At 39.1% G+C, this 6,544-nt stretch overlaps 1 pseudogene; it reads right to left on the bottom strand.

Annotated features, from left to right (window-relative positions):
- Positions 1-1,090: 1,090 nt before the first annotated feature.
- LOC132502900 (ras-related protein R-Ras2-like) lies at positions 1,091-1,762 on the bottom strand (annotated as a pseudogene).
- Between the last annotated feature and the right edge of the window lie 4,782 nt (positions 1,763-6,544).

Here is a 6,544-nt window from a genome sequence, read left to right as displayed (position 1 = left end):
TTGTTCATCTGTTTCATTTTTTAGATTCCACATATGAGTGAAATCATACAGTATCTGTCTTTCTCTGACTTATTTCACTAAACATAATACCCTCTAGGTCCATCCATATTGTCACAAATGGCAAGATTTCATTCTTTTTTATGGCTGAGTAGTATTCTATTACATATATATATATGCATGCCTTATCTTCTTTACCTATTCATCTATTGATGTGCACTTAAGTTGCTTCTATATCTTCGCTATTGTAAATAATGTTGCAATGAACACTGCAGTGCATGTATCTTTTTGAATTGGCGTTTTTGTTTTCTTCAGATATATATCCAGGAGTGGAATTGCCGGATCATATGGTAGTTCTTTTCTTCGTTTTTTGAGAATCCTCCACTCTGTTTTCCATAGTGGTTACTCCAATTTACATTCCTACCAACCTTGCATGAGGGTGCCCTTTTCTCCACATCTTCACCAACACTTGTTGTTTCTTGTCCTTTTGATAACAGCCATTCTGATAGGTGTGAGGTGGTGTCTCATTGTGGTTTTGATTTGCATTTCCTGGATGAGTAGTTTACCACTTTTTCAGGTGCTTGTTGGCCTTCTGTATGTCTCCTTTGAAAAATGCCTATTCAGGTCTTCTGCCCATTTTTTAATCAAATTGTTTGGGCTTTTTTGATACTGAGTTGCATGAGCTCTTTGCATATCAACCCCTTATGGGACATATCTTTTGAAAATATCTTCTCCCATTCATTAGGTTGCCTTTTCACTTTGTTGGTGGTTTCCTTTGATATGCAAAAGCTTTTTAGTTTGATGTAGTCCCACTTGTTTATTTTTGCCTTTGTTTCCCTTGCCTAAGGAGACATATCCAAAAAAAATATTGCTAAGACTGATGTCAAAGAGTGTACCACCTATATTTTCTTCTAGGACTTTTATGGTTTCAGGTCTTACATTTAAGTCTTCAATTCATTTGAGTTCATTTTATATATGGAATCAGGTAATTTTTGAAGCATCCTTAGTGTTTCCTTTAAATCTGTCTTGAAATGACCGTAAGATTAGCTTCATAGAAAGGATTAACCAGCTTCTTGGTCTAAGGCTACCAGGATCATTTGTCTAAGGCTAGAAAGGTACCAACATGATGTAAACTGTAAGGAGAGAAGGAGAAGATGCAGGTTTTCCTGGCACTGGGTAGCTAAAACTCAAATAATTCTTAGAAAATGACACGATGGCAGCTTTTCTCGTCATTTTCTTTCCTCGTTGGTGAAGAAAGACATTCCCACTGTTGAAATTTCCTTATAACCCAGACAAGTTCATGGAAACCTTTATCTACATTCATCCTAATCTTTGCTGACACCTCCACAGTATGTTACCTTAAGTTGTGGGCTAACTGCTATTCTTCCTATGTTACCTGTCTATGATGATCCAGGTCTGCTTTTTTACCAATTAAAATCATTGGAACTCATCATGATCCTTTACTCTGAGAGTCTGTCTTTGAAACTCACAGATTTCTTCAAAACTGCCTCTATGCATGTCTGAAAAGAGCAATAGGAAACCCTCATCAGTTCTTAGGAACTATTCTCTTATAGCTCCAAACTCCTTGTCCTATTGTACCCAGAACATCTAGCTGGGCTGCTCTGTCATCTATCACACACACACAAAGCAGATTGTTGGCTCACATCTGTTACAAAAGAGGACTGTATGAGTCGGATGGGGAGCGCCAACTTGCCCAAGCCACCCCACCATCCACCACCAACTGGTACTTCTGGCCAGAGCCGTTAGGTCAGTGCGCCACTGCCACCAGGATGCTCAGAGTCCAGCCTGGCCACTGAGCTGCCGCCTGACCTAGGTCTAGCTCTGGGGACATGTGGGGCCCGCAGGTGTCCAGGGTCTGGTGGCATTGCAGCACTCCTGGGGCTGGCCAGTCAGGCCCAAGGGGTGGAGAAGCGGGGTGACCTCAGGGGCCAGGAGCGTCAGGGGCCAGGGTCTCACTCCTCTACACCTCTCTGTAGCATCCACCTACAACTAATTTCAATATATGTGTGATGAACAGATAATAATAGAGTTAACAATAATAACAAGAACTGAATTCAGTACTAGATAAAATGTCGGTACAAAGGAAGAAGGAATTGACTGTGCCAGATGCAGGGAGTGGTTATTGAAGTATTCATAAAGGATACAGAGAGCTGTCCCTTTCTTTTTCCCATTGAGATATAATTGACATATTACATTGTGTAATATTAAGGTGTACAACATGTTGACTTGATACACTTCTATATTGCAAAATGATTACCACCATGGCATTAGCTAATACCTCTGTCATCTCACATACTACCATTTCTTTTTTATTTATTTATTTATTTATTTATTTATTTATTTTTGGCTGTGTTGGGTCTTCGTTGCTGCACACGGGCTTTCTCTCCTTGCCGGGAGCGGGGACTGCTCTTTGTTGTGGTGCACGGGCTTCTCATTGCCATGGCTTTTCCTGTTGTGGAGCTTGGGCTATAGGCGCACAGGCTTCAGTAGTTGTGGCACTTCGACTTCAGTAGTTGTGGCTCGCAGGCTCAGTAGTTGTGGCGCACTGGTTTAGTTGCTTTGTGGCATGTGGGATCTTCCCGGACCAGGGATCGAACCCGTGTCCCCTGCATTGGCAGGCAGATTCTTAACCACTGCGCCACCAGGGGAGTCCCTACCATTTCTTTTTTATGGTGAGAATGTTGACGATCTCTCTTAGCAACTTTCTTTTAATTTTTATTAATATGTTTATTAGAAATAAGTTTACATAATGCTAACTATGAACATGGGATTGATACATGAATTTTTTTTATTAGTTTCTGCTTTATAACAAAGTGAATCAGTCATACATATACATCTGATCCCACATCCCTTCCCTCTTGCATTTCCCTCCCTCCCACCCTCCCTATCCCACCCCTCCAGGCGGTCACTCTTAGCAACTTTCAAGTATATAATACAAATTATTAACTATAATCATGTACATTAGATCCCCCAAACTTATTCTTCTTGTAACTGGAAGTTTTTACCCTCTGACCACAGACAGCTATCTTTTTTTTTTCGGTATGCGGGCCTCTCACTGTTGTGGCCTCTCCCGCTGCGGAGCACAGGCTCCGAACGCGCAGGCTCAGAGACCATGGCTCATGGGCCTGGCCGCTCCGCAGCATGTGGGATCTTCCTGGACCAGGGCATGAACCTGTATCCCCTGCATCGGCAGGCAGACTCTCAACCACTGCGCCACCAGGGAAGCCCGAGAGCTATCTTTTAAAGGCTAAAGGAGTGGGAAGTAAAATAAGCACAGGTGCATGAAACAGCCTGATGAATTCCAGGACTGCTTAGCATGACAGGAACCTAGAGTTTAAGAATGGGATTAGTGTCAGGTGGAAGCAATTGAGGACTTTTAAGTGAGGAGAGATAATGTTATATTTGCATTTATGAAATATCACTCTGGCTTTATAAGGAAGAAGATAGATTTGAGGAATGCAAAACCAGAGTTAGGAGGGAGTTAACACTTTTAGCCCTGAGGCAGTAACAGGGACTAGATTTACCTTTCCACTTAACTAGAAAACCAGACAAAATATGTGAAACTATGTTTCAGACATTGGGCAACAGGCCTTGCAAGACTGTGAACCCTGAGAAATGGGAAATTAATGAAGTAAACCCCTTGATTTCCTCAACTTATTCCCTGGAGGAAGTTTCTACACTGCAGTGGAAGGAAGGGAAATTCAGAGTCTGGTGGTCTTGCTGAGTTGAGGAGATAGATACTGGAGTTTTTGGAGGTGAAGGCAGCTATTATTAGCTAAGCAGAGTGCCAGAGAGGAGGGAACTGCAGAAAGAAAGAGCTTTGGAGATCTGCAGAGCGTTCCCCCTGAGTCTTTTGATGAGCATTAATTTGTGAATGCAAATGAGGACACTATCTGAGGCTGGGGAAAGTCTGTTAGAAAGCAGTAGGCCAAACAATTCCCACATTCACCTAGGGCTGGGAATATTTTGTGTGCAAAGCTGGAGTGAGGAGGCATCATAAAACACAAGGCATCAGATAGAGTTCTCAGAAGAGGAATGTCTTAGTTGTGGAGCTTTATTAGGACTAGAGTAAAGGCTCATCTGGATGCCTTTACTAATTTGTTACTAACCTAACAAATCTTTTTTTTTTTTTTTGAGAAAATATCAATATTTGTTTACTCTGGGAATTCACATATGACTTTTTATTATAATTTTTATGGTACTTTTCTGTATTTTAAAATACAAAAACAAGCAAACCAGGTGAGATTGTTTTTCCCAAAGAACACAAGTTTGTTATCTTTTTTATTTTTTTAAATCTGTAGGCTGCTGATGAAGATATTATCATGATATTCAATGAGCATCTAACAGTTTCTTGAAGCCATAGAATTTAATGGAACAGCTTTGGGAGATGTTTTGTTTCCAGCTTTATTGAATTGAATATATTATATATCATATTCAAATATAATAGAATATATTATAATTGAATAATTATTGAATATAATTATTGAAAACAATTTTAATATAATAAAATTGCATGTATTTAACAAAGCGCTTATGGAGCTCAATATCAAAAAAACAAGCACTCCCAACTAAAAAATGGGTGGAAGACCTAAATAGACATTTCACCAAAGAAGACATACAGATGGCCAACAAACACATGAAAAGTTGCTCAACATCACCAATTATTAGAGAAATGAAAATCAAAACTACAATGAGATATCACCTAACACTGGTCAGAATGGCCATTATCAAAAAATCTAGAAACAATAAATGCTGGAAAGGGTGTGGTGAAAAGGGAAACCTCCTGCACTGTTGGTGGGGGGTAAATTGATACAACCACTATGGAGAACAGTATGGAGGTTCCTTAAAAATTTAAAAATAGAACTACCATATGACCCAGCAATCTCACTACTGGGCATATACCCTGAGAAAACCATAACTCTAAAAGAGAGACATGTACCACTATGGTCATTGCAGCACTATTTACAATAGCCGGGAGATGGAAGCAACCTAAATGTCCATTGACAGATGAATGGATAAAGTAGATGTGGCACATATATATAATGGAATATTACTCAGCCATAAAAAGAAATGAAACTGAGTTATTTGCAGGGAGATGGATGGACCTAGAGTCTGTCATACAGAGTGAAGTAAGTCAGAAAGAGAAAAACAAATACCATATGCTAACACATATATATGAAATCTAAAAAAAAAATGGTACTGATGAACATAATGACAGGGCAGGAATAAAGACGTAGACATAGAGAATGGACTTGAGGACACAGGGTGGGGAGGGGGAAGCTGGGGTGAAGTGAGAGTAGCATCGACATATATACACTACCAAATGTAAAATAGCTAGTGGGAAGCAGCAGCATAGCACAGGGAGATCAGATTGGTGCTTTGTGACCGCCTAGAGGGTTGGGATAGGGAGGGTGGGAGCGAGGCTCAAGAGGGAGAGGATATGGGGATATATGTATGCATATGGTTGATTCACTTTGTTGTAGAAACTAACACAGTATTGTGAAGCAATTATACTCCAGTAAAGATCTATTAGAAAACTGTATATATTTAAAGTGTATATGATAGATTTGACATATAAATATTGATACATTGTGAAATATTTACCACAATTAATTTAATCAACATGTCCATCACCTTAATAGTTACCCATTTTTGAGTGTGTATGGTGAGAAAGCTTAAGATCTTCTCTCTTAGCAAATTTCAAGTATACAATACAGTATTATTAACTATAGTCACCATGCTGTACATTAGATTTTTAGAGCTTATTCACCTTATAACATAAGTTTGTACCTTTTGACCAACATCTCACCATTTCCCCAATCCTTGGCAACTGCCATTCTACTCTCTCTTTCTATAAATGTGACTTTTTTTTCTTTAGAGTCCAAGTATAAGTGATACCACATAGTAATTGGATTTCTCTACTTGGCTTATTTCACTTAGCATAATGGCCTCCAGGTTCATCCATGTTGTGGCAAATGGCAAGATTTTCTTATTTTTTGTAACTGAATAATATTCCATTATTGTGTGTGTGTGTGTGTGTGTATATGTATATATACACCATATTTTCTTTGTCCATTCATTCATTAATGAGTACTTAGGTTGTTGCCAGATCTTGGCTATTGTAAATAATGCTGCAATGAACATGGAGGCACAGATAGCTCTTCAAGACATTTATTTTTAGATATATATCCAGAATTGGGGTTGTTGGATCATGTGGTAGTTCTATTTTTAATTTTTTGAGGAAACTACATGCTGCTTTCCATAATGGCTGTAACAATTTACATTATTATTACTCTACCAACAGTGCACGAGTTCTCTATTCTCCATATCTTCACCAACATTTGTTTTGTGTTGTTTTTTTGATAATAGCCCTTCTAATAGGAGTGAGGTGATATCTCACTGTGGTTTTGACTTGCATTTTCCTGATGATAAGTTTTGCTGATCACCTTTTCATGTAAGATTGGCCACTTGTGTGTCTTCCATTCCACAGGTTGCCTTTTCATTTTGTTATTGGTTTCTTTTGCTG

This window comes from Mesoplodon densirostris, chromosome 2, assembly GCF_025265405.1.
Source record: "Mesoplodon densirostris isolate mMesDen1 chromosome 2, mMesDen1 primary haplotype, whole genome shotgun sequence".
Lineage (NCBI taxonomy): Eukaryota > Metazoa > Chordata > Mammalia > Artiodactyla > Ziphiidae > Mesoplodon > Mesoplodon densirostris.
Note: the sequence above shows the minus strand (reverse complement) of the source record. Positions and strands in the feature narration are given on the sequence as shown.